A 27250-nucleotide genomic window follows, 5' to 3' on the forward strand; every position below is an offset into this window, starting at 1 on the left:
ATGTGTAGCCCTTTCAAAGAATATGGCAGTTTGTGAACCAAACACTTTAAAAGAAGCATACCACTATTGATAGTGTATATAAGGTCAAACCTTGTTCAAGGTGGGGTTATTAAAAAAAAGCATTACTTTCTCACTTATGTCATATTGAACACTTTCTAAAGTTCTATTACACAATAAAATATTATCTAAACATCCTACACTTACATTTTATGTTTGACACACAAACAATCTCTAGAATACTTCTCAACGCTAACACTTTTTAAATAAATATGCATGCACATAGATATCAAATAGAAAGTAGCATACATATGGATCTTAGAAGAAAACCATACCAGAAACCCACATATATTAAAACAAAGAAAACTATTATTTTAATTTTTTTTTTTTCCTGAACCAGTAACAGATCTCCCATTACAATTATGAACTAAAGATGTTTTATAAAATCAGGTATCTAAGCAGTACAAATCAACACTAAAAATTAAACACATCCCACCCCTCTATTAGTCTCAATTCTAATATGATTTAAACACATCCCACCCCTCTATTAGTCTCAATTCTAATATGATTTAAACACATCCCACCCCTCTATCAGTCTTAATTCAAATCTGATTGCTGCTATATTGCTATTTTATAGATCAGTAAAGGTAAATCTAGAGTTTATTTTCCTACACAAAGAAACCAAGACTATTAGCATTGTAATATTTAGGAATTATAGGTTGAGGATATTTTAAAAAAAGTCTTAATTCCTTGTACAAGAGCCCATTCCTTTATATTTGTGCATATAATTTTAAATTCGGCCTATTAGATTACAACATTAAATTTGAAGTTATTTCGTCCCTTTCAACAGAGAGGCAGGACGGTTGTAACTTGTTGAAAGACACACACAAAGAGAGAGATAGACCATTAGACAGACAGAGATAGAGAGAGACAAAGGCACATACAAAAACCAAGAATGGCTACCAAAAGCATCATAGCAACTAGTGCAATTGAGGCATCCTAGTTGTCATATAAAACTCAAACCTTGAGAACTTTTGTTTAGCGTGTGGTCAAATTGTAGATCTTCACTTTAATGTCCTTCACCTACTTTTGCAAGTCTTGTACATAGTTAATGGTGTCTCCAATAATTGATGCCTTGTCCATCTACACAAGCAAAAATAGAACCCGCTTTCAGAACAAACAAATAGAGAACTTCACACATAATCTTCAAGAAAAAAAAGAAAAAGAAACTAGAAAAGAAAAGAAAACCCTAATTTGGAATATTGCCTTGGTGATTTTGGGAACAAGAGCATGCAAAGCATAAAGCCTCTCATTCAGCTGGCTGTGGGCGAAGTAATTCTACACTTCTCTTTAGATGTTGATTTGACATCTCAGATTGGAAGAAGAGCTCCTAGAAGAAGACCTCAATGCATGCCACAGGTTCTATAGAGTTTGTTCAATGCCATAAAGTGTTGCAAATGAGTCAGATCTACAATGCTCACCACACTCGAAGGTTTGAGGGTCAGGTGGGAGATTAGGCATTTGACAAAGCAAAGATGAATTCTGTGTTCGGCATAACAATGAATGTGTATAACAATGAAATAGGGCACAACCTTTTTCATTTTCAAAACAATATGAAGCCCATTTTGGTCAAAATTTTGACCAACACGGGCATGGATTTTAAAAAAAAGATATTTTTCCTTGTATATTCCGACCAATCTAAAACATTTTAATAGATAGTAAAAAATTTTGGTCTAAAAATGGGTTCAAATGTACTAGTGATAGGATAACCTATGGTCGCTTTCAACATATTTCATGATAACATATGTCCCTAGGGGTCCTAAGACCTCTAGGGACCTAATTCATTTGTTTAAATGGGTCGAAAGAGGTCATAAGATAACCTGTAACCCCTTTCGACACATTTCATGATAACATATGTCCCTAGGGGTCATAGGACCTCTAGAGACCTAATTCATTTATTTGAATGGATCGAAAGAGGTCATAAGATAACCTATAACCCCTTTCGACACATTTCATGATAACATATGTCTCTAGGGGTCCTAGGACCCCTAGGACCTATTTTATTTGTTTGAATGGGTCAAAAGGGGTCATAGGATAATTTATGACCCCTTTTGACATGTTTCATGACAACATATGTCCCTAGGGGTCCTAGGACCCCTAATGACATATTATAATCATTTATATGGGTTGAAAGGGGTCATAGGATAACTCGTGACCCCTTTCGATGCATTTCATGACAACATATGTTCGTAGGGGTCCTGGGACCACTAAGGACCTATTTTATTTGTTCAAATGGGTCAAAAGGGGTGATAGGATAACCTATGACCCCTTTCAACACATTTCATTATAACATATGTCCTCAGGGGTCCTAGGACCACTATGAACATATTGTAATTGTTCATATGGGTTGAAATGGGTTAGAAGATAACCTATGGCCATTTTCAACAAATTTCATGGTAACATATGCACCCCTAGAGAACTATTTTATTTATTTCAATGGGTCAAAAGGGGATCATAGGATAGCCTACAACCTTGTTTGACACATTTCATGATATCCTATGACCTTAAGACCCCTAGGGATATATTATAATTGTTTGTATGGGTCAAAAGGGGTGATAGGATAACCTATGACCCTTTTGAACACATTGCATGACAATATATGTCCCTAGGACCCCTAGGGACCCATTTTATTTGTTCTAATATGTCAAAAGGGGTCATAAGATAACCTATGACCCCTTTCGACACATTTCATGATAACATATAACTCTAGGGGTCCTAGAACCCCTAGGGACATATTTTAATTGTTCATATGAGTCAAAAGTGGTCATAGAGTACTCTAGGACCCCTTTTGAACCATTAAATGAGAACATATGTTCCTAGGGCTCCTATGACCCCTAGGGACATACATCACGTGTTTGAATGGGTTGAATAGGGTTCTTGGGTGCCCTGTGCCCCCTTTTGACCCATTAAATGAGAATATATGTTCCTAGGAGGAGATACATCAAGTGTTTCAATGGGTCGAACGAGGTCATAGGGTGCCTTATGATCCCTTTTGACCCATTAAATGATATCATATGTTCCTAGGGGTCCTAGGACCCCTAACATATATAATGTGTTTGAATGAGTTGAAAGGGGTCATAGAATACCCTATGACCCCTTTTGATGTATCATGTATCAACATATATTCCTAGGGATACTAGGACTCCTAGTGATATATAACATGTGTCTAAATTGATCTAATGGGGTCATAGGGTGTCCTATGACCCTTTTTGACCCATTAAATGAGAAGATATGTTCTTAGGGGTCTTAGAATCCCTTCATACATATATCATGTGTTCGAATGAGTCGAAAGGGATCATACTCTATGACCCATTTCGATAGATTATATGACAACATATGTTCCTAGAGACATACATTATGTGTTTGCATCATGTGTTTGAATGGGTCGAATGGGGTCATAAAGTTTCTTATGACCCATTTTGACCCATTAAACAAGAAAATACATTCCTAGGGGTCCTAGGAACATATATTGTGTGTTTGAATGAGTCGAAAGGCATAATAGAGTATCCCGTGACCCCTAAGCACACTTAATGTCATTGAATACATCAAAAGGGGTCATAGGGTATTCTACGGCCCATTTTGAGCCATTAGATCACATCATTTATGTGGTTAGCAGTCCTAGGACCCATAAGCACACATATTGTGATTAAATGGGTCAAAGAGTGTTAAAGGGTACCCTATGACCCTTTTTTATCCTTTCAAACCATTATATGTATGGTTAAGGGTCCTAAAGCCTTTAAAAATATATATTAAGGATCTTTAAAAGGGGTCATACTATTATAAAAGAAATTGAAAAGAAAATTAAATTTATTTATTTTTAACAAAAAAGAGGGTATTTGATTTGAGAACGGGTATTTGATTTGGGAATGGATACCCAATTAGGCTTGGTTTTTCTTTGGATACCAACCCTCCATGGTCAACACCAAAAATGTGTTTTTGGCTTCTTGTTGTGTGTTTCTGACTTCGATGATGTAGCTGACAACCTTTTTTCATCCAAATTTGATGAAACGAAAAGGGTTTCTTGAGAACGTTCTCAGCTTTCCATCAATATAATGTCTATCAAATTATGATTTTAGTAAGTAATTATTACTTATTTTCTAATGGAGTTAGCTACAAAGTGTTGATTGACATATTGATTGAAAAATAGCTATAACTTTCAAACCATATAAGAATTTTGAAATCCAAAAGATGCGTCACATTCTATGCTTCAACTACTATAAGGATAAAAAAGAGAAAAATCTAATTTGGAATTTTTTTAAACTAGTTAAGGTGGTTAGACACAAAATTTTTTTAATTCTAAAAATAGTATAGTAAAGAATTCATTACTAATTATTTATTTGGAATAAAAATACCCAAAAATATGTGTCAAATCTGGGAATGAGTCTACTTTTTATATCTATAATTATATTAAAAAGTATTATCATTTGATTTTGATTAAGGTGGTCAAGCATATACCCATTTTTAATTTTCCCCCTAAAATTTTTATAGTACTACATTAAAATCAATAAAATTGACAAATCAAAAAAAAATCTCTAGATAAGGCCTAGTATTTTAGAAACTACATTCAATTTCCTACATATTCTTTTCTTACAACTTTTTGATATAAAGTCTAGAAAAACTTTAAAATTACCTATCAAGTTGACATAACCCTGATTTGCTAGTTTTTCAATACCACTTAAGGTCATAGTTTGGTTGACCATGACCCTGCACATACCCATGAGAGAAGAACTATAATACAAAATCAATTGCAACCTATACTATTTAGATGTAATTATGGATGACAAAATTTTATCTGCATTACCATAGGAAAGGACTAATATCTCAACCATGAAACATTGGAAATAGAAGATAACATGGAAACAAAAAAAATGAACTCGACAATTATGAAGGCCACAATGGAGGTAATGGACCCTATAAGCTACTATCAAAATGGAGCTTGTGAACTTGAAAAGATAAGGCACACCTTACAACTAAATGAGACCCCAAAAGCTACTATTGAATGGCCTGAGATCAAACCAACACCAATAAATGAATACAACATAGAGGGGCTACTATATATAGCATTTCCTACATTCTTCCCAAATAGAAGAGCACAACATATGCATCCATGAATAAGGAAAGTGTAATTCTGCAATATGCCTTACTAAGGTTCCACAACCAAAGATTCAAGAGTCATCCACATTTCTAGTACTTAATCTACAACCTTATGCTATGACATAACACACATGGACTTGTTGTTTTCATGAAAAAAATTGGAGAGGGTGAAACACCCATAATAATTAAAATCCTCCAAGAACACTTAAAAATCTCCCTAACTCGCATATTACAAAGAAATGCATGCTCTTTGAAGGTCAAAGATCATAGGCCTATTGAGAATAGATTGATGAAGATTGTTGAAGGAGACTGTGGAGAATAGATTGATACAAGTATGATCAATATGTTTCAATCATTTTTTTGTCACTGATGTTAAACCTACTATTTTCTGGTAAGACAACTACTTACAAGATAAGTACTATCACTTATTTGATTGATGAAAAGGATTTGATCAAAAGATGTAACAATAACACCTAAAGGAAAGGTTGAGTTATGATTATGTAGAGGAGTATAAGAATCAGCTAAGACAGTGATAACATAATGTATTGATGAGCTACTTAAGGTTACAAAGGCTGGTTACACTAAGCAAGTTTAGAAGAACAAAGTTTGTCTGTCAAGCTTGACTGAGTGGATATTTGGTGTCGAGCAAAGTTAGTGCAAACCGAGCATAAAATCAGTTGAAGCCATGTAAAATTCTATTCTAGTGTATGCTGAGTAAAGTTTAGTTGATGTTGAGCACTAGTAGACTTTAGTTCATGCTGAGTGATTTTACAAAAGATGTCAAGCAACATAGCATGTGTCAAGCATCAGAAGAAAGTTAATGTCAAATAGTTGCATTATTTGAAAGATCATGAATTCGATGGATCTAAGCTGAAAAGTTTGTTTTCTTAGATTGTATGAACTAGGTGGAAGATATGATGATGAGTTGGAGGTACAAAATTCAAGGTAAACCATTTTGAGGTGAATTCAAAGAGGATTGAAGGATAAGTTTCTAGAAGAGATATGAAATATGGGGTAGATTCATTGTATCCTACCTAATCTATCCTAACCCTAAATTGGACGATGGAGAATAAGTGGCAAAAGATCTTAATTTCGTATTTATAGAAATGGTTTCTTAGAAGCAAGGGTCATCATGTGTGAGAACCTAAGGAAGACAAGGAGTCAAGGGTGTTTCTTCATCAAGTGATCTAAGAGAAGAGTTTGTATTGGCATGTTAAGCAAGAAGGCTTAAGGGTATGAATGCTTGAAGGGTGAAGAAGCTATCAGAGCTTAAATGTGTGGATGCCAAACAAAATAGAGGACTAGAATAGAGATTTGTAATTTGCAAATGGAGTTGTAAATTGTTATCAGATCAAGCCTTACTATTACTCTCTAATAATTGTATTAGTCTAGGATAATTCCTTTGGATTAAGGTTGACCTAACAGTCATTTGTAAATCCTTTAACCAGGTGGCATTCCTAGTGAATGGTCTAAAGTCCTCTAACAAGGTTCACTCCTGAAAAGGTGATTGAAATCCTTTAACAGAGTCACATTTAACAATGTGTATCGTAACCTTTAACAGAGTTGGCCTTTCATAGGGCATCACTTCAGAAGAGTGAAAAGGGCTAGCATGTTACTGTGTTTTTTCCCAAATTAGGTTTCCATGTAAATCATTGTGTCAAGTGTGTTGATGAATTTTTTATGTTTTATGTTTACATTTCTACAAATTGATTTGACAGTAACCTACAAGTTTTAAGTGATTGCATAATCTAATGGATGTATGCATGATGATAAATGTTTATGGGTTCACTAAGCTATGAAGAGTTTTATTTATACATCTAGACCTTGGATAACTGATTCGCCCCTCCTCTCAATTATTCTAAAATTATTCCAACAATTGGTATCAAAGTCATCTGCTTAAGAGGACTAGTTTCAAGGTACTAGAAGCACAAAGATCAAGATATCAAAAAGAGAAGTACCCAAGCTTAATAGAGATAACTTTCCTACATTGAAAAGTGTAATGAAGCTACACCTTGGAGGACTTGGAGATAATGCACAATATATCATTATTAATAAGCATGTTGATCTTGTTGGAGCCCCAACTACCAAGGATATGAAAAAAAAAGAACATAACTAGGCAATGTTGGAGATTGCATCTGCCCTAAGTTATGCTGAGTTTGATGATATCAAAGGTCTTGATAGTGCAAAGAAAATGTAGGATGTCTTAACCACCATCTATGGAGGAGACACTAATGTTCTAAGAGCCAAAGCATAAAGTCTTAGAGATAAGTTTGAAGATATGAGAATGGAAGAAGGTGAAAATATTGCTCAATATGTCGTAAGCATAAAAGAAGTTGTTAATGCAATAAGAGGAGCTATTGGTAAAATAGATGATGATATTGTACTAAGAAAATTTTTAAGGACACTGTTGCCTATATATGCTATTAAAGTTTCTGCAATTCAAGAACTAAGATGTATACCAGGAAATAATCTATCACTTGAAGATCTGGTAGGTAGGCTCACTGCTTTTGAGCTATCTAACTTTGATAATTACAAAACTAAAAATATCAAATCTACTTTCAAAGTTAAGGTGTCATTAAAGGAACCTGATGAGAAGAAGAAGAAAAATATAAAGTATGTGTCTAGTAATAGTGATACAAATGAGGAGCATGTAAAACAACTTGAAGCACTATTGGCAAGAAGATTCCATAGAGGTAAAGGCAAGTTCAAAGGTAAATTACCTATCATTTATTTCAATTGCAATGAGGTTGGTCATATTGCTGCTAGATGTCCAGAGAAGAAGAACTACAAAGGTGGTGACAAGTACAAAAGTAGGAGAGATGAAGATAGCAAGGACTACAAAGACAAAGGCAAGAAGTCTTGCTATATTGCTGAAGAGAAAACAAAAGATGAATCTGATGAACATGATGATGAAGTGTTATATATTACAAGAAATGATGAATCTGCTGAAGATGAGGCAACTGCACTTGTGACTTGTGTAAACAAGAATGACAAATGGATCATTGATAGTGGGTGTTCACATCACATGAATGGAGATAAAAGTAAGTTCATTACCTTAAATTCTTATGATGGAAATAGTGTAAGATTTGGTAATGATGTGGTATGTTTGATAAAGGGAAGAGGTTCTATCAAACTTACAGATAAGATTTTATGTGAAAATGTTTACTATGTTGAAGGAGTTAACTATAATCTCTTGAGTGTGTCACAACTGAATAATTCAAGATGTATGGTTGAGTTTGAAAACAAGATTGATAATATATATGATACTGATGGGAAATTGATTGGAAAGGGTGATCAAACTAGGAGTAATCTATTCTATTTTGATATAGAGGATGGTACTTGTTTAATTGTAGAATTTGATGATATGTGGCTATGGCACAAAAGGTTATGTCATGTCAATTTTGATAACGTGGTCAGTATTAGTAACATGAGAAAAGTTAGAGGTTTGCCTAAGTTGAAGAAGCCTAATAATATAACGTGCAAACAATGTCAATTAGGCAAAATGACAAAGTCAAGTTTTAAGAGTAAAACTCATACCTATCAAGGAATACTAGAGATTGTTCATACTGACTTGTGTGGAACAATTGAAGTGCAAAGCTACAAAGGAGATAAGTACATTATGCTACTTGTTGATGACTATTCTAGAATGATGACAATTATGTTTCTGAAACAAAAATATTATGATTTCCAAATGTTTAAGTGGTACTTAGCAAGATTTGAGAAGGAAGCAAGTAAAAGTTTGAAGTGTTTGAGATTTGACAGAGGAGGAGAATTTATATCCAATGAGTTCGAGATGTTCTGTAATGACAAAGGAATCAAAAGATAGACATCTACCCCTAGAACCCCTCTACAAAATGGAATAGCTAAAACAAGGAATAGATCTATAATGGATTGTGCTAGAACACTCATGATGGAGAAAAATGTTTCTTTTAAATACTAGAGAGAAGTTGTAAGTATAACTATCTATACCTTGAACCATGTACAAGTCAAGAAAAGTATTCATTCAACACCTTTTGAACTATGGTATGGATACTCCCAATGTAAATTATTTTAAGGTATTTGGAAGAAAATTCTTTATTCTCAAAGATTTTAGGAATGGTAAACTAGATGTAAAAAGTGAGGAAGGTATATTCTTAAGATATTCCATAAGAAATAAAGCTTATAAGTGTTTAAATACTAACACTAACAAAGTTGTGGAAAGTACAAATGTAAATTTTGATGAATATACAGAAGTATATGAGGCTAAACCTATGAAATAACTAGAAGAATACAAATCATTTGTATACTCTTATGAAGGTATGCCTACTGAAGAAGATGTTGCAAATCAAGTTATAAACCAATAGCAAGGTTCAATGACTGTCGAGTCACATACTATGAATGTTGAGTTGCATTCAGGAACTGAGCTACATTTAGATGCCAAATTATAGAATGAAGTCAAAGCACATTCCAATTCTGATATTAGTGTACATAAAAGAGATGCTGAGCTACCTGACAGAGATATACACAATGACTCTAAAGTTGAAAGACAAAATGAAGAAATTAGAGCTAAACCAAGATTGTCCAAATATGTCAAGAAACATCATCCTATTGCACAAATTATTGGAGATAAAGATGCTAGACCAATGACAAGAAATAGATTGAGAAATGATACATGTTTATTGAGCATGAAAGAACCTAAATTAGTGAGAGATGCCTTAGAAGATGTATACTGGAGTAAAGCCTTGGAAGAAGAGATTGAAAAAATTGAGAAAAACAAAACATGGACTCTAGTTCCTAGACTAGAAGACAAAAATGTGATTGGCATCAAGTGGGTATTCAAAACAAGCTAGATGAAAATGGTGAAGTCACAAGGAACAAGGAAAGATTAGTTTGCAAAGGATATGCACAAGAAGAAGGAATTGACTATGGAGAGACATTTTTCCCTGTTGCTAGATTGGAAGGAGTCAAAACTTTACTTGCTTATTTTACATACAAAGGTTTCAAGGTTTATCAAATGGATGTTAAATCTACATTTCTAAATGGCATATTAAGGAAAGAAGTTTACATAGATTAGCCAGAAAGTTTTGTTGATGTTAACAATAAGAACATGGTATGTAGATTACACAAAGCTCTATATGGTTCGAAACAAGCACCAAGAGTATGGTATGAGAGACTTCATAATTATCTTGTGAAGATTGCATTTGAAAGGATTGATAACAACAACACTTTGTACATGAAGAAAGAAAAAGGAAAATGTATTTTTTTATTTAAATTTTTTGTTGATGATATCATATTTGGAGGTCAAGATGTTTTACGTAAGGCTTTTACAAATGAAATGAAGAAAGAATTTGAGATGCCTATGTTTGGAGAGATCAAGTTCTTTGTGGGTTTGCAAGTATATCAAATGAAATGTGGTATATACATCACTCAATCAAAATATGTCAAGGAAATATTGAAAAGTTTTGGATTGGAGGATTCCAAACCAGTAAGTACACCTATGGTAACATGACACATTATCAAAGAATGATGATTTAGCTGAGGTGAATCAAACATTATACAGGTCTATGATCAGCAAATTACAATCTGTAGTACATAGAAGACCTGAAATTGCATTATCTATAGGGATAGTTGCGAGATTCTCTGCTAATCCTAGGGAGAATCATTTGATGGTTGTAAAGAGAATAATGAGATATCTAAATGGAATAGAGGAGCATGATTTATACAATAAGAAAAATTAGATATTTGAATTAAGAGCCTATATTGATGTTGATTGGGATGGAAACTTTGATGATAGAAAGAGCACTAGTGGAGGAGCATTTTTCGTAGGCAAGAGGTTGGTCACATGGACTAGCAAGAAACAAAACTGCACCTCACAATCTACTGCTGAAGTTGAATATGTTGTTGTTGTTGTAAATTGTACAAATATTGTATGGATTAAACAACTACTCAAAGGTATCAAGGAAAAGATCACAAAACCAGTAACACTTTACTGTGATAATACAAGTGCTATCAATATATCAAAGAATCATGTAATGCACATAAAAACTAAGCACATTGCAGTCAAGTGTCATTACTTGAGAGAATCAGTTCAAGATAAAGAGGTGAAGATGGAATGTGTTAACACAAAAGAACAAATTGTTGATATCTTCACAAAAGCATTACCTAAGGATGCCCATGAGTATCGAAGAGGTAAACTAGGGGTGATACCCCTATTGAAGGCTATCTAAGTAACAAAAGGAGTGCCCTGCATCAAACAAGTTGATTTTCATATGTTACAAATTGATGTAGTGAATCTTACTTTAGAAGCTGACTAAAGTAGTCAATGAGTTGAAACTTCAAATCAACTACAAGTAAGGTGATAGGGGGAGAAACTAAAGAAGTTCATATCTGCATATTAAGATGACAAGTCTTTGATATTGTCTTCAAAGGGAAGATAATTGTTGATCAAGGGAAATACAAGAAAGAGAGAGATAGTTATTGATTAGGAGAACAAAGAAAGAGAAATCCTAACATCTACCTAGTAAAAAGGGAGATACGAAAAGTAATTTAGAGGGAGCTATAAGGATGACTCAAAAGAGTTTTGTAACCTATTTAGAAGATGAAAGTTGCTAATAGAGGGAGAGATTTCAATACAAGAAATTTTTTTTTTTTTTTTTTTTTTTTGGTCTTACTATTTTAATCTAGTTAGTTTGCTTGACCAATTTTGTTTTCCATCAGTGCCAAAGAGGGAGATTATTGAGAATAGAGTGAAGAAGATTGTTGAAGAAGGAGATTGTGGAGAACATATTGATACAAGTATGATCAATATGTTTCAATCATTTTTTTGTCACTGATGTCAAACCTACTATTTTTTGGTAAGACAACTATTTACAATACTTAAGTACTATCACTTATTTGATTAATGAAAAGGATTTGATCAAAAGATGTAACAATAGCACCTAGAGAAAAGGTTGAGTTATGATTATGTAAAGAAGTATAAGAATTAGCTAAGACATTGATAACATGATGTATTGATGAACTACTCAAGGTTACAAAGGTTGGTTACACTAAGCAAGTTTAGAAGAACAAAGTTTGTCTACCAAGCTTAACCAAGTGGATAGTTGGTGCCAAGCAAAGTTAGTACAAGTTGAGCAAAAAATCAATTTGAGCTAAGTAAAAGTCCATTCTAGTGTATGTCGAGTAAATTTTAGTTGATGTCAAGCACCAGTAAACTTTAATTCATGTTGAGTGATTTTATAGAGGATGTCGAGCAATGTAGTATGTGTAGAACATCAAAAGCAAGTTAATGTTGAGTGGTTGCATTATTTGAAAGATCTTGAATTCGATGGATCTAAGATGACAAGTTTGTTTTCTTGGATTGTGTGAACCAGGTGGAAGATAAGATTAATGAGCTGGTGGCACAAAATTCAAGGTAAACTATTTTGAGGTGAATTCAAAGAAGATTGAAGGAGAAGTTTCTAGAAAAGATGAAATATGGAGTAGATTCATTGTATCCTACCTAATCTATCCTAACCCTAAATTGGATGATAGTGAATAAGTGACAAAAGATCTTAATTTCCTATTTATAGGAATGGTTAGTTAGAAGAAAGGGTTGTCATGTGCGAGAACCTAAGGAAGACAAGGAGTCAAGGTTTTTGCTTCATCAAGTGATCTAAGAGGAGAGTTTGCATTGGCATGTTAAGAAAGAAGGCTTAGGGTATGAATTCTTGAAGGGTGAACAAGCTATTAGAGCTTAAATGTGTGGAGGCCAAACAAAATGGAGGACTATAATAAAGATCTATAATCTGTAAATGGAGTTGTAAGTTGTTATCAAATCAAGCCTCACTATTACTCTTTAATAATTGTATTAGTCTAGGGTAAATCCTTTGAATTAATGTTTACCTAATAGTCATTTGTAAATCCTTTAATTGGGTGACATTCCAAGTGAATGGTCTAGAGTCCTCTAACAAGGCTCACTTCTGATAGGGTGATTGAAATCCTTTAACAGGGTCACATTTAATAGTGTGAATTATAACTTTTAACAAGGTTGGCCTTTCACAGGGCATCACTTTAGAAGAGTAAAAAAAGGTAGCATGTTACTGGTGATTTTTCACAAATTGGGTTTCCATGTAAATCATTGAGTCAAGTGCGTTGATGAATTTGTTATGTTTCATGTTTACATGTATGCAAATAGTAACCTACAATTTTTAAGTGATTGCATAATCTAATGGATGCATGCATGATGATAATGTTGACAATAAGTCAAGTCTGTTATTAGTGACAACACTTATTCAAATTCTGTATGCCTGCCAATCTTATTAGACAGTCTACAATATTTTCCATGCAATTCAATAGCCACCAAGATTCATAGTTCCTACCAAGCATTCCAGTGGTTACCAAGTAAATTTATGCAGTGTGAACTCCTACAGTTCTTATCGAGCAGTTCAGTAATTACCAAGCTTCGCAGTTTCTACCGAGTCATCAATTCATGTAAAGAAAATTTAGTGTTAATCGAGTGATGAGATGATTATTGTTTACCGAGTTTAGGTATGGTAAATGTGGAATTTAGTTTCCACCAAGTTACACAGTATCTACCGAGTTGCTAGTGTAGACCAAGTTTGAGAGTACTCTAAGATGATTAGTATGGACCAAACTTTCACTTCTATCGAATGCATGATGATGCCGAGTAATGACAGTGGATGTCGTGTATTAGAACTTCACCAAGTTAGTCTTCAGAACTCGAGTGTCTTCATTTGAGCCGACTTTATAATATTGGTGTTAACTTGTATATTGGCTGACTTTGTAATTTTGTAAATTGAATTAATGTGTGTGTGTGTGTGTGTGTGTGTATAATGTATTGTATCATATCCATATAGAGAAAGAGATGCAAAAATAGATGTATGCATGAATGAAAAGTGAGAGTAAAGAATATGTGAGAAGCATGCAAATGTAAATCAGCAACAAGTGTATTGTAAGGCCGCTCAGCAAGGAGCAGCAGAGTCATATCTATCACATAAAGGTGATTAGTATTTCAAAGAATCTCTATCAGCAAATTAGTTGTAAGTCAGATATCTACTATTTCATTCTAATAGGTGAACCAGTTCAAAATCCTCTAACAAGGTAGACTTAACAGTCTTTTGTCAAATCTCTTTACTGAGTGCATACTTTATTGTATGTTTGTAAATCCTCCAACAGATCATCAAAATTAATCATTGTAAGCCTTAACAGTTATGCTACAGTATTGAAGTTTTATGGGTATCATCACCACCCCAGTCTTACTTTCTATTTGGAAGGTTTCTAGGTCACCAAATTATTGTGTTCATGAATGTTTATGTTTTTAGTTTCTCATGCATGCAATTAGATTTGATTTAATGTTTAGATGATTATTGGGTTATTTCAATTAAGGTCTGAATCTAATAAATTTTTTAAGGTTACTAATTCACCCCTCCCCTCTTAGTAACCTAGCATAATCTTGAATATTTCCAACAATTGGTATTAGAGCTTTATGGTTCTCAGGATAAAATCTTGATAGCTTGAGCAAAGATCAAGGAAAATGGAGATTTTCAAACTTGATAAAGCAATTGACAATGAAAAGCTAGATCTAGAAATGGCCATTGCACAACTCAAGAAAGCTAAGGAACAGCTTTCCTAATCTTTGAAAAGGAGGAAGGAACTTGCAAATCAGATGAATGATCACCAATACATTGAAGAAAAGATTGAAGATCTTTTCCCTTCAAGTAGTTTAGATGAAGCAAATAATGCAATTAAAGAACTCTTAGAGAAGAATGGTTCCATGCAAGAAGTGAGAAAGCTCAAAAGAGAACAAGAAATTCAGCTAGTAAGGATATGTGAAATCTTGGAGCAAAGGAACAAGATGAAAGAAGAAATAGATAAAAGAAACAATAAGATCTAGAACCAATCCCTTCAGCATGAAGATCTTATAGATCAAATCTCCAATGCAAATGAAGAAATCATGAGTCAAAGATAGATCAATGAAATATTAAGGAATGGTCTAAATTCATAAAAGAAAATCAATGAAAGATTGAAAAATGACCTAAACACTGAAAAGCAAGTTAATGAGAGAATGATGAAATCCCAAGAAAACATGAATCAATTGAATCAACTAAATGACCATAATCTCTATAAACAAAATGGTAAAATAGGAATTGGCTACAAATAAGAAGGTGATTCCTCCAAACAAGGTGCTCAAAGGAATCAAAGACCTACTTGCAATCACTATGGTAAGATAGGTCATACATCAAACAAATGTTGGAGTAATGGAAAACAAAATTCAATGGTAAATGTTACAATTGTAATCGACATGGTCACAAGGCTAATGAATGCAAAGAGAAACTAAAAATTGAAGGCAAATGTCACAAATGCAAGAAACAAGGTCACAAGGTATCAAACTATAGAATCAATTCATTCAATCTAGTAGAGCAAATTGTAAAAGCATTATTTGGTTGGGACTATAACACCTAGTGTAGATTTCATAACTGTGTAGAGTATGGACACATTGGCATGAACTATGTTAAACATCATACAAGGAAGAGAGATACCACCATAAGATGTTTCACTTGTATAGAACTTGGTCATCTAGCCAAGAATTACATGAATATAGGTAGAATTGAAGACAAAAAGAAAACAAAAGCAGATAACATCAAAAAGAAAATGAGGTAGTAATGGATTCCTAAATCCACCAAGGAAGCTAGTCCAAGCAATGATGGTGATGTCACTCAAGAAGTGGGTGACTCCACCATTTCCAACTAAGTTCTTAAGTAAGAACTAGAACTGTGTTATCATGGTCACATCTAAACAGTTACAAAATTAAAAGGAAGCAAATATTCGAATTAGTATTTGAGATACAAGGGGATCAAAGAAGATTAGTATCAATTATCATCGAGTAAGGTTAGGTCATGGGCTCTATTGAGCAAGGTCAGGAGTAACTAGTCACACATGTTTGGTTATCGAGTTATGAAGTATTCACTGAGCGATCTGAATAGATAGTTGATGATAGCTTATCATGCATAATGATGTTATCATAGCTACTTTTGTACTGAGCATTAATGGCAAAAATGTTATCTAAAGGTAGGAAATTGAATTCATTTTTCACCAAAATCTTGAAGTGTTATTACGATCAAGTGAATTGCAAAGCGATCAAGCAATTTCGAGCAAAATTTGCAATAAAAATTTTAAAGTTTTCCATAACCTATTGAGTAACCATGGTAGCATCAAGTAGCAGTAGCAAGGCAAAGAAAGGGTCAAAAATGTTGGTTCGAGGAGTGGAATGGAAACCACCAAATTTCAAACTTGTACCAAAAATTGCGGAAACCCTCAATCCAAATGGAGTGCAATCGCAAATCCCCCCTAAGGTATTTCTCATTAACGATATCCAAACTCATTTTAAGAGTGAAATTCAAGAAATTGGAACCCTAGAGATGGATGATTACCTAGGTGAATTATATGTGAATGGTGTTCTTAAACCCAAACATAAACACTTGGAAGATAAGGGTTTAACCCACATTCCCCACTTGCCCTGAAGTTTCCAAATTAAATGGATCATATACATCCTTAGCCAAGTTCACAATAGTTAGTTATGGCTTGAGCAACCAGTTTTGATTACTAAGAAGATGATTCATCATATCACTGGCCTTCCCATGCTCTCCAAAGCCAAAGCTACTAAAACCCTAGGTTGGGTGGAGTTAGAAAAGAAAACCCTAGCTGAGTAGGATGGTAGAGGTATGAAGATTAGTAGTGTAACTAATACAAAACTAAAATTTGGCATACATGTGATAGCACACAAGATTTATAGTTTGATTCATCTCAATAGTGTGTCATGTGAAGCAATAGACTTGGCATTCAAAGTTGTGAAAAATAATCTGTCATATGATCTTGCAAACTTATTATTGAAACAGTTCAACAAAAACATGCAAAGTATAAGGAAATCTAAGAAAAATACTTATAAATTTGGTTCATTGTTGACATGTCTATTTTTCTATGTTCAAAAGTTTTTCCCTTCTAAAGGTACAATTGTATGGAGAAAGGATGTACCATTTTTATATCATATTAACGAGTACATTACAAAAATAGGTGAGAATTTTGATAGCATAATGGATAATTACTTTGAAGTCTTGAAGGAGAAAATGAATAACAGATTTAGGATTCCCAAGCAATTGGTTGAATATTGCAAAGATGATGTTTGTTTCTTAGTAGATAGTGACAAAGTCTACATCCAGGTAGTGATTCCAAGAGTTGTATGGTTAAAAGCTCTTCCCTATGAGGTGAACATTGATGAAGAAAAAGACATAATTGAAGCCTTATTAAATGAACCTATTGATCCAAAGGCACCACACTTTGGAACATATGATGAGGCTAAGGAAAGAATAGAGCTTGAAATCAAGCTTCCACATGCGGTTAACAAAGGCAAGAGGATAATAGAAAAACTCAAAACCAGCACACCTCTTTTGTTGACTGAGGGAAAAGGAGAAGATGATGATGATGAAGTAGAGGATGAAGATGAGTTAGAGAAGGAAGAAGAACCAATGAAGAAGAAAGGCAAGTCGATCATCACCAAGCCACCAAAGCCATCCATTGTAGTGTTTACCAGAAGATCCAGGAAGAAAGGTAGTGAAGTTGTGTTTAGCAATCCTCCTCTCACCTTCTAAGAAAGATTGAAATAAATGGAAGAAGGTGCAAGCATAACCAACTTCAAATCATTAAAGTATGAGACTAGGACAGAGGCTGAGAAGAAGTAGATTGAGGAATTGGTGCTAACCAAGATGGGTAAATAGAAGTATTCCCTTGATCAAATAGCTTCTTAGATTTCTAATGATCTATTAGAGAGATTGAAGCCAAGATGGGACTCAGACATGGAGATGGCAAGAGATATCTATGAACAAAACCTGAGGTAGTTGTTATCGAGCTTTACAAATATTGAGGTAAAAGAGTCTATGAACAAATATGAAGATAGGATGACTCTAAGATTCAATACTTGTTTAAATCGATTAAAAGATATAGAGCATATAGTCAAGAATTCTACAGGCATGTGGAAGAATATCTATCACTTGTAGAAACCAAGTGACTCTCTAGTAGAAGTAAAGGATGATGACAGTGATGATGAGGAAGATGAAACAAATTTTGAAACAATTTAGTTTGACAACGAAGGAGTTAAAGGAGATAAAGAGGAAGAAGCCACTAAGGAAGTCAAAGAAGATGATGAGGAGATTTATCCTATGAAGATAGTTGCAGCAGTCATTGCCTCACTTCCTCATTCTCCAATAAAATTAGTAGCTACATCAAATTTGGAGTTAGCTTCAGCAAGTTTGATTGTGACCACAACAGATACATCAAATGTACAATAACTCTTCACTCCCTCACAGCTCAGTGTATCACTAATGGAAGTGTCTACCACTTTATCTACCAAGTTGTATCCTCCCTCTTCTTCAGTTCCCAAGTCAGGTTCGTTAGCAATGACTACAACATGTTCTACAATTTTGTGTTCTTCAGCAGTAAGTATAGTTTCGAGTTCTATAATTTTAGATTCTATAGTTTTGTTTTCTATAGCTTTTGATACTTCTGTAAGTATATCAGTTTTGGATTCAGTAAGCATACCAGTCAGTATTCCATCTTTTAATACTATAATAGTTTTTATTGCTAGTCCTACTATCTCTACTATTGTTTCTATTCCAAATTCTAAGGCAGTTTGTACAAAGGCAATTAAACTCAAGGCTCAACCTTGTACAATACTTTTGAGTGGAGAAGAGATAGAGGAGGATATTGATTTAGATGAGGAAATTGAGATTCTAAAATGGGATTTTGATAATGCCACAGTAGAACAAGTGAAAATAGCTAGTCAACTCCTCCAAAAGAAAGAGAGATAGAAGAAATTAAGAGGGGAAAGAGATAGAGAATATAAAATCATTGAGAGTGCTAAGGATATTGTGACTGAGGTAATAGGTGTTGAATTTGATACTTCTCAACACATTTTATTTCAATTGGAAGAAGCAATCCAGAAGTTTAATGAGGACTCCAGTGGTCAAGAGAAATTGATTGAAAAAGTAGAGAAGAAATTTGATAACAAAGTGCTTGAGCACATTGCTCAACAAATTTCTATTCAGCAAGTGGAGCTTTCCTCAATTTTGACTAATCTTGAAAATTCTTGCACAAACATAACATTGCTTTTTGGAAAATTATGCAATGTTACCGAGTTCACAAAAGAAATAAAGAGAAAATTGAATAAGATTGATGATCTAAAGGCTAGTGCATAGCAGTTGCAACTTGACCCTAGTTCAAGCTTTGCATATCATCTGAAAATTAGATTCTTGTTAGATATGCAGGCAAAATTGTTGAGAGAAGAAGCGAGGATCTGATCTTCACTGATAGATATTCAGAATATGATCCTTCTCATCATGGACACAATGCAAAAGCACATTGTTTACTCAAAAACATTGATCCATGACAACAACTTCTCAATTGCAGATCACATGATAGAACTCTCTACAGAAGTTCAAATTGCTCTACATACATGCAAAGCTTTGCAATAAAATTGGGATAAGGCTCTAGCACTCATACTTAACATACATTATGAGTTTCTTTCTCATATTGGTGTCTCTGTGTAAATAAGTTTTGAATAAATCTTTGGCATTATTGTCAAAAAGGGGGAGAAACAGAATATATATATACATATATACATATATGAGAATCTATATGTATATATGGGGAGAAATACATAGTATGAATATTGTATGGGGGAGAATTATGCAAAGAAAAGGAAAGGAAAGTATATACTTATAAAGAAAATTTTGAAAAATCTCAAAAATAGTATTCCAGTACTGAGCCAATATCACACTGTAATGATGTATATAAGTTTTGGCTGATAAGTGTTTTTGTCACTAATGCCAAAGGGGGAGATTGTTGACATTAAGTCAAGTTTTTTATTATTGAAAACACTTATTTAGATTATGTATGCCTACCAAGCTCATTAGACAGTCTACAATGTTTGCCATGCAATTTAGTAGCCACCAAGCTTCACAGTTCCTACTGAGCATTCCAATGGTTACCAAGTAAATTTAGGTAGTGTGAAGTCCTACAGTTCTTACTGAGTAGTTTAGTGGTTACCAAGCTTTTCAATTTCTACCAAGTCATCAATTCATGTGAAGTGAAGTTAGTGTTAACTGAGTGATGAGATGATTAGTGTTTATCGAGTTTAGGTATGGTAAACATGGAATTCAATTTCTAGCAAGTTACACAATATCTATCGAGTTACTAGTGTAGAACGAGTTTGAGACTACTCTAAGATAATTAGTATGGACCGAGCTTTCACTTCTACTGAATGCATGATGATGTCGAGTAATGACAGTGGATGCCATGTATCAGAACTTCACCAAGTCAGTCTTTAGAACCCGAGTGCCTTTATTTGAGCTGAATTTGTAATATTGGTGTTAACTTGTATATTGGTCGACTTTGTAATTTTGTAAATTAGATTGATATATATATATATATATATCTGTGTGTGTGTGTGTGTGTGTGTGTGTGTGTGTGTGTGTGTGTGTGTGTGTGTGTGTGTGTGTGTGTGTGTGTGTGTGTGTGTGTGTGTGTGTGTGTGTGTGTGTGTATGTATGTATGTAATGTATTGTATCATATCCATATAGAGAAAGAGATGTAGAAATAGATGTATGCATGAATGAAAAGTGAGATTAAAGAATATGTGAGAAGCATGCGAATGTGAATCAACAACAAGTGTATTGTAAGGCTATATCAGAAAGGAACAACAAAGTCATATCTATCACATCAAGTTGATCGGTACTTCAAAGAATCTCTATTAGCAAATTAGTTGTAAGTCAGAGATCTATCATTTCATTCTAACAGGTGAACCAGTTCAAAATCCTCTAACAAGGTAGACTTAACAGTCTTTTGTCAAATCTCTTTACCAAGTGCATGCTTCATTATATGTTTGTAAATCCTCTAGCAAGGTGGACCTAGCAGTCTTAATTGCTCCTAACATAGTAGATCATCATAAGTGATCATTGTAAGCCTTAATAGGCCAACTTTATGTTGCAATATTGAAGTTTTGTGGGTATCATCCCCACTCTAGTTTTACTTTCTATTTGAAAGGTTTCTAGGTCACCAAATTATTGTGTTCATAAATGTTTATGTTTTTAGTTTTTCATGCATGCAATTAGATTTGATTTAATGAATTAGATGATTATTGGGTTATTGCAATTAACATTTGAATCTGATAAAGTTTTTAAGGTTATTGATTCACCCCTCCCCTCTCAGTAACCTAGCATAGTCTTGAATATTTCCAATAGAGAAATTTTTATAGGTTCACTAAGTTGTGAAAAGTTTTAGTTATACATCTGGACCTTGGATAACTGATTCACCCCCCCCCCCCCCCCCCCCTTTCAGTTATTCTAAAATTATTCCAACAAGGCCTTCATGCTGTATTATTGGATGAAGCATTGTTCAAAGATAAAGAATTTGATTGTCTAAATAGGCCCACTCACACTATTCTTCACACTTAGTGTAGCTGATACAAAATGGTCATATCTGCAATGAATCTTAGTTGGAAAAATACCTATGAGAATGAAAACAAGAAAGAAACACCTAGAAAATTATGTCAAAAACCCTAACACCATAACTCTATACCTAAAATAAGCACTAGTATATTTTACCACTATTTTTGACCAAAGGTCATTTTGGCTTCTTAGATTTTTTTTTTTTTATGATCTGCAAACGGTCAAATTTTTGATGTTCCTTAAGTTTAGTGTCAAAATTTCAATGTTTCTTAAGTTTAGAGTCAAAATTTTGATGTTTCTTAATTTTAGTGTCAAAAGTTCGATGAACATGGATTATAAAGGAAAAAAATGAAAAGTGAAACTCATTTTTCACTTTGTGAATACCGATCAAGCATGGGAGAAGGTGAGGAGAGTAGACATTGAGAGAGAGCAATGACCAAATTGAGAGGAGATGATAAGAGAGAAAAATGACTAGATCAAGTACAAGCAATGCCCAAGAGAGGTTAGAGAAGACATATTTTAGGCCCTTTTCTAGGGATGCATAAATGCTCTTTTAGGTTAGAGTTGTGTGCAGAGCATTTGAATCTATAGGAACAACAAAACCTTCCTTGATACAAAATTGAATAGGTATGTAACCATTTTTCTCAAAATTATCTAGTTGATTGCATTGTGGAAGTGTAGATTACATTTCGGATTTTAAATATCAAAGTATAGATAACAAGAGTTTCAGTAATTATTTTCTTATGTGACTCATGAATTTATTTTGGATAATCAAGTGGTGACTATATTTTTGCCTATTTCATTGGTGATTGCCAGTAGATTTGAGATTGTTTTAAATTAGGGCATATACTAAGTAGTAATGTAACAATTCAATTAAAGAGTTGTAAAAGTATACTAAGTATTAATGTAAAGGATTGAAATTCATGTTTGAAGTCCCTTTGGGAAACTTGACTTAGCCTACATGTATTAACACTAGCAACCTAATGTTTTGTTTCCTTGCAAGTAATTGGCTGACTCAAGCAACACGTCTAACAATCATTTTCCCACCAAAATATATTACGGTCCCCTCATCCATTTTATGTTTTCGGTGACCTCTACCAAGATTATTGATATCTTTTTGATTTCCTTGACTTCATCATATCTCCTACCAAGAGAACCTGCATTCATCTTCATGAATTACATCACACACACACACACACACACACACACACACACACACACACACACACACACACACACACACACACACACATATATATAAAGTATGAGATCAACTTGATTTAACATTAGCTACTAGGTTTTTGGTTTTATCATTTCATTGATCTTGGCCTAAGCTACTAGTTCGGATTCAGTTTTGAAATTTGGGTTCAAAATTTGTTCAAATTATTTTTGGGTTGGGTTTGGATTTAGTTTAGTCTTGTCCATTTGAGAATACATGTTTTATTTATGTGTGTGTACATAGATGCAGCAGCAAATAAGTTCCCATACACTACTATGTTAATATTATAACAACATAGCAAAATACACCACCAGATTAATGTTTCAATTAAAAAATAATAGTGTCAACATTAATAATCAGCCATCATTGATCAAAAACTATAAAGTAAATCATAATCATTCTATTTCTATAAATTAGAAGCACAAAAATTAATGCTATAGGTCCATTTAAGGCCAAGGTTGCATTTTTACCATATTGTAAACTTCACACATTAACTATCATACTAGATGATTCAAAGAAATTGGCTTTGGATTAGACTAAATGAAACCAAGAAAGTAAGCTTTGGATCCAAAATTATCCATAGTAAATATATCTTTAGGTTTTGTTCAATCCATAGTTTTCTATACATGTTAGGCTATATGCATGAATTATCGTATTACATACATTTCATAAAAGATGTGTGGAACTTTTATACATCTTGATTTCTCTTCTCAAGTAGAATTGAATTCAAATTAAATATGATTAGTAACTTGAGCCTAATTTGGCAAAAAAAAATTGAAAAAGTAAACAAAAGGTATATCTCAACCAAATTCTCTCAAAATTTAGTCGGGTTCCTCTACTGGAAACTAAAGTCACCCAAAAGTCATATGAATTTTGATAGGGTTCCTCTTAGAGAATTCCCAATGAAATTTTCTCTCTATAGCAGACTTTTGACAAAATTTGACAAGGACCAGATTTTTGAGAGAATTGAATCAGGAATTCCTAGGTCCAAGAGAGAAACTAGTAACTTATTTCTTGGCATACATGAGTGATTATTTTCTAAGAAATACATCTTCTCATTTAATGAATGTTTCATTAATTGAATAATCTTAGTATTATTTTCTTTTAATATTTAATAGGTTGGATCCTTCTCTATTTAATGTAATTAGAGATATGCATATACTAAATAGTAATGTACCAATTCATGAGTTGTAAAGTATTAGCACAACAATCGAAACATAGAAATTAACCAATAAATCTGTAATGCTTAATGTAAAAAAATTCCTCCCCTCTCTGGTTTATATATTTGAAAGGGTTATCATGAAATAAAGAATTATTTTGAAATGCTGAAACTTCTCTGCATCAATTACTTTGGTGAACATATATGTTGGTTCACTAGTAAATTTGGACCTATTTGATGCAGTGGCGGTCAAAATTTTGACAATTAAACGTCAAAAGTCAACATCACTAGAATTGCATCAAAATTTTGATGCACTCCATGGTCATCAATGTATCTACAAGAAGATCCATTGAAAAGCATCCCCATCTATGTCACATGTCGGCACTAGACAACTAATTCAAAATGTCAAACTATAGACGCTACCTAGAGATGATTCAATGGGTGTGTTATACCATTGATGGCAAACCTGTTGAACTATTGATGCCAGCCAAATATGAATCGATGAGTTTTTCATACCATCAATGGAAAACTATGTCAAAATTTTGACAATAGCTAGAATTTTCAAAAAAAAATGAAATATTCTCTTGTATATCAGGCTAATAATAGGCTAACAAGAATGATCAGAAAAATGTCAAAATGATTGATTTGGTTGGAATTAGCACACTAAAATAAGCTAGATTTTTACATGTAGGGACTAAGTGAAGCTAACCTAATGATTTTATGGATTCTTCTTACAAGATTGCAAAAACTGCCATGAAAAATGTGGAGGAGATTCATTATATATCACTAAAATTCAATGAACATTGTTCGATTTCTTTTTTTACTCATTGAAAAGATTGATCAAAGAATATTATGGCCATTATTCATTTGTATTTTTTATTTTTTGATCATAGATTTCTATTTAGAAGACTATCAATGGCATGTGTTCATTCTATGACACTTGTGAGGATCATCATTTTTACAATCAACGTTGTCAACACCCCCATTGATGTATGATTATGTTATAAATTTAGCACATTGGGGCTATATTTTTTAGATTTATGGTGTGTCTAACTCTAGTATGTTAAAATTTTGTTGTAAAGATGGGAGATATGGCACACTCTTTAGAAGATTCCCTTATTTGTGATGAACAAAGTGGGGATGTAGAAGTTTCTTGTAATTTGTAGGGTGCAATGAAATTTCATGTAATTTGTAGGAAAGTGATGAAAGTGGATCATTTACATGTTCAAGTGAGTTAGGAAAGAGGATGGTAGATGAATTAATGAAATTATGGGCTATTGCATGGTGTAACATATTCAATCGCCTAGCTCTGAATGGAACAAGTGTTGTCACTCAAGCTTTTCCAGGACACTTGGGAAAATTAGTATTGGCCACCATTTCCATACCCACTATTGTCATTTTTGGATTCAATTTAGGACTCTTTGTAAGTATATGAATCTAAATGTAAAATTTTATCCTATTCCATATTACTTTACTCATGGCACACCATGCGTATTGGTCATTCTGTGAATCAGCAGTTGTAATCATCTAATTCTTGACATAACCATTTTGACTTAATTACTCATTACTTCTTCCTTTCTTTTGTATGTTTATATAGTCATATAAAAAATTCATGTAAGTCAATTGGTTTTTTATTTCCCAAGAATAAATGAAATAGATAGATTCTTTCAGGCCATTCATTCTATTAATATTGTTCCAATTCTTAATAGTAAATCTTAGTTTTGGATATTATTATGAAGGAATGAGGATTTTACGCATGGCAAGTACCCTAGAGACCCTGTGTGGCCAGGAAATATCACATGTTAGGATTGTATATGTAGAGAGCATGGATTAATTATTCACACCAATGTATATATTTATAACTCCAATCTTAAAGATCCTTGGATAGTGAGAATGTTGTAGAATAAATAGGAACACTTTCAATTTGGCTCGTTCCTCAACATTTTGCATATGTTTTCTACTTTCTAGTCCAAAGATTTTTGTAGTCCCAATTGAGGAACATGGTCATTGTCTAGATCTCTATAGCCCACAATTGGTCTTATCCTTTATGCCACCTATGGGTTTTGACCAATGACATTGACAAGGATTGGGTTGTCTGAAACTTATATGCATTTTTTAGAAAATCCCATATCCCCAATCTATCACACAATATTTCACTGCATCAAGTAACAACTTTGAACTAGCAATAGCTATTGTTGTTGCAATTTTTGGTATAGATTATGAGGAAGCCCTAGCTACAACTATTGGACCTTTAATTGAGGCTCCAGTTTTACTTTTATTGGTACATGTAATACTTTCTTTAAGAAAATTTTGGTTTGGAGTGTTGGAATTTACAAGTGGGAAGATTTATTTCTAAGAGGGGGGGTGAATCAGAAGTAACTAACTTCAATCATTTCAAAACCTTTTAACTGATATCATCCACATGCATCTAATTTATCTAATAAACATGAAAGTAAAAGACATGCATGAAAATAGATAACATACAAATTTGGTAACCCAAAAACCCTCCAAAATGAGAAGGTAAAACTGGGGTGGGGATAACACCCACAAAGTATCACTGTAGCAATATGTAACTGTTCAAGGTTTCAATGCTTGACCACTTACAATGGTCTACCTTGTGAAAGGCCTATCCTGTTAAAGACTTTACACCTTGTTAAAAGTGACCTGGTTAAAGGATTTAACTACCCTACTAAAAGTAGGCTTGGTTAAAGGACTTTTGTACATTCACTTGGAATGCCACCTTATTAAAGGATTTACAAATGGCTACTAAGCCAACTTAAGTCCATAGGATTTCCATACCTAATACAATTGCCAGAGAGTATTAGAAAGTCTTGACGTGATAACTTGCAATCCTCAATTGATGATTCCAAATCCTTGTTATGCTCTATCTACTTTGATCCTTGCTTGATCTGATATGTCACTCTTTGAAGTTTTGATACTCGGTTCTTGATCAACTAGATTCTGCAATGATGCTTTGTTCTTCACTGAGTCTTTTCACCCTTCTACACTTCGTTGTATTTCACCCATACATTTCTCTCTCACACATCCTCTCTCTTTCATAATGGGGTTTTGTCCTCCTTTTAAAGATTTTGAAGACTTAGGGTTAGGTATGAATCTATGATCAATATTAAATCTTTGTTTCCCACTCAATTCTTGCACTTTTCCTATTGGTTGCATGCCTTCTCCATTTTTCTTATTGGTTGCATGCTAATTATATAGATAATGTAGAAGATTTGATCTTATCTT

Source organism: Cupressus sempervirens, chromosome 11 (genome assembly GCF_028749045.1).
Source record: "Cupressus sempervirens isolate cs-2001-9-10 chromosome 11, ASM2874904v1, whole genome shotgun sequence".
Taxonomy (NCBI): Eukaryota; Viridiplantae; Streptophyta; class Pinopsida; order Cupressales; family Cupressaceae; genus Cupressus; species Cupressus sempervirens.